The sequence below is a fragment of the Microtus ochrogaster genome, unplaced genomic scaffold, assembly GCF_000317375.1.
Source record: "Microtus ochrogaster isolate Prairie Vole_2 unplaced genomic scaffold, MicOch1.0 UNK28, whole genome shotgun sequence".
NCBI classification, from domain to species: Eukaryota; Metazoa; Chordata; class Mammalia; order Rodentia; family Cricetidae; genus Microtus; species Microtus ochrogaster.
In genome coordinates this window covers 963,100-966,308 of record NW_004949126.1, presented here as the reverse complement: position 1 = coordinate 966,308, position 3,209 = coordinate 963,100, and the positions used below count along the sequence as shown (strand labels likewise).

The 3,209-nt window shown below is 35.3% G+C and overlaps 1 pseudogene; it reads right to left on the bottom strand.

Moving 5' to 3' along the window:
- Positions 1–464: 464 nt before the first annotated feature.
- On the bottom strand, positions 465–747 carry LOC113458450 (annotated as a pseudogene).
- Positions 748–3,209: the final 2,462 nt, after the last annotated feature.

Here is a 3,209-nt window from a genome sequence, read left to right as displayed (position 1 = left end):
TCTAAATAAATCACATTTATTTAAAATTCAAAATAATCTCACATGTATCCTTAGTATCAAATTTTTGAAAATGTCCTTGATTATTTTTTTTTCTTTTCCACTTCTTCAAATCTTAAACTGATCTATAAGCTCTTCAGGAAGATGGAAATATCTGTGGCTTAAACTGACTCCAGTAGACTCATGCTGGCGCCATCAGCAAACATGGTATTTTTGTTTCGTGAGTGAAGCGCTCTAGATGAGTATTGGTTAATAGGGAATCTGTCCTCTTAACCGTATGTCCCAATAATTTCTTGCTGCAAACAGACAATATATCAATGCCATTTTGTGAGGCGTTATTTTATTCATGAAATGAGCACACTGGGAAGAAAGCAAATCAAACACTATTTTTTCTACTTACTCTGTTCTTAGCTACTGTGTGAATTTTTTTGTGTGTGCAGTAGCAGCATTTATTGGGGCTGGGGACATCAGTCCTTGGCTACCTTCTTCCTCATGGCTGCCAGCAGACTGCTAAACTCCTCCCACTTCCTCTTGGAGCATAAGTCCATGCCCATCCTCTTCTTGATGAATTTGAGTGTGCATTTCTCCTTGGACACCTGAGCAGCTCCATGGTGCACCTCCAGGATCATGTCCTGGACGTAATTAGCATGCTTGGTGAGGCACTTGCGGCAGCTATGTCTCGGCTTGCTGACATTTTTGTCATTGCGTGGCCCACGCTGAGGGCGTGGCCATGGGGTAGCACAGGGCCATGGCTTCTACTATCCAATAATGGTTGCGACAGGAAGCTGTATGAAATCTTTCAAATCATTAAATAATAAAACCATCTTTGAGTTATCTTACCTGTTCTAAAAAAGTCACTAATCTGATTATTACTTGAAATAACATTCAGATAAACAACTAGGTTCCAAACAACACAAGAATTAAACATAATCATCATAATTAATTATAAAATAAAAAAAATTAATATAATCACCTTAAGTTCTTAAAAATAGACAAAAAGCAGAAAAAGTTATGATAAGATAACTTAATGTTCCCCAGAATTTTTGTATATATTATGGAATATATGTGAGTATTGGCCACTATAATCAGCAAATAAACTACTCAACCCCTTCCCACTGTAGAACACAAAAGCACTGTTAAACTTTAAAATTATTCACTTGACCATGTATAAATATAAAGTTAATGAAATTTAAATAGGCAAGATATTTAAGTATTAGAATACTCACCTACTTTAAAAAAGAATTTTCCTTCATGGAAGATTTAATATTGTAGTTATTTAGTGTGAGTTTTTGTTGGGGCCAGGTAAGAGTTAGGATAGAGGTTTTGTTTTTAATCAGTTTGTTTTTAGTGATATAAATCCATACTTTCTTCAATTTATAAACCATCATATTTAAATGAGAGATGTACGTACTCTTAAGTCTAAACTCCAAGTTGATAATTGAGAATTTAATAATTAATATTGACATAAAAGAAGAGCATTCTATGACAGTTAAACACTTTGCAAAATCAAAGATGTAAACAAGAATACAACTAAAATTAAGAGACAAAGTTGAGGTGTAGTCTGGAAATCTAATACATTTGAAGTTTCCTAAAACACATACATACATAAAGGCAATCTAAGTGAAATCACCAAATGGCAGTGGAGAAAGATCCCAAGTAGGACATCTCTTCTCACCAAATGAGGCTTTCAGTACCAGAAATGGGTTACACCTAATTGAGTAGTCAGCCAAAGTGGGCCTATGGAAGCTCCCAAACAATCCAGGTTCCTCCCAAGAATATAGATTGTTCTTCATAAACTGATGACAACGCCCCATTACTGAAGACAATGCCTACACAGGTCATTGAACATAGAGAAGTTGAGCAAGTGCCTCCCTAGAGCCTTCACCCCTCCATGCTAGAGTCTTTTAAACAAGGTACTCTGCACACCAAAAGGAAAACATAAACGCTAACCCAGCTACAGACCCTACAGTGTTGTCCTGCCTATAAGATATGCTAGTTCAATAATGGCACAAAGCTGGGGAAGCCGCCAACCAGTATCTGATTTGACTTAAGGCCTATTTTATGAGACAGAACCCAAGTGAATAAGAACCTGAACCTAGACAGCTCAGGAACCTAGGGAAAAGCAAAATACTACTCCTTTACTAGAGAAACATAGCAATAAAACAGCTCCTAAGGACATTCTAATATACTCAATAAATCAGTATATTACTCAGCCAGCATCAGATTAGCTTCCTGAAGCAGATGCAACAAATTCAGAGACCCCCAGCTCAGACAATATACAGAGAATGAGAAACTTTGGAACACTGAATCTTAAATGAGAGATGTCTCCATCAAATCTGTCCTCTCAGTGGTCAGGGCTCCCTGTAAAAGAGGAGGCAAAAAGAATTTAAGGGCCAGAGGGTGTGGAGGACATCAAGGAAACAAGGCCTTCTAGAGACAGCAGGGCTGAGGCACATATGAATTCACAGAGACTGAGGCAGCGTGTACAGGTCCTGCATAGGTCTGCTCAGATGGGGTCCTAGAGCTGAAAGGAAAGTGGATGTGTGCCCCCATCCATAACATACATACTGTCTCCAATTAATAATCACTTGTAGACGAAAATTTAATTTTCTTCAATGGAGTTGCACTTAGGTAACTATCTAGATCTGCTCTTCAGCATTTTTGCTCGGTTGTTCATTTTTGTTTATTTTATGCTTTTTTTTATTTTATTGTTATCCCTTAGATGAGAGAAAGAAAATCAATATTTTGGAAGACATCGTAAGAAAATATTTCTAAGACATAGCCAGATAGAGAAAAATTTAAGATATACACAAAATAAAGATCAATATTTTTCTTTCATTGATATGTCCAAAGAACTTGACACTGCAAATGCCCTTAAGAAACCATCATGGTTTACAATACAAAGGAAATAGGTATGTTCAATGTAATTATACAATGTGTAAAGTGTCAATACATTACATAGTACCTAATATGTACTATTTTTCTCTTTTTATATGTTGTTAAATAATTTTGGCTTTAAAAGTAAAATAATGACATTCCAAATATTAAATGCTAAATGAATAATCAACTATGATATATGCTAGAATTGAATGATATTTAGTGATTTAAAATGGACCATCTAATTGATATATACAATATGAATGAATTTCAAAAACATTAATCAAAGAAAAAAAACCTTTGTGAGTGCTTGTATTTATCTGAAACAATAAAAA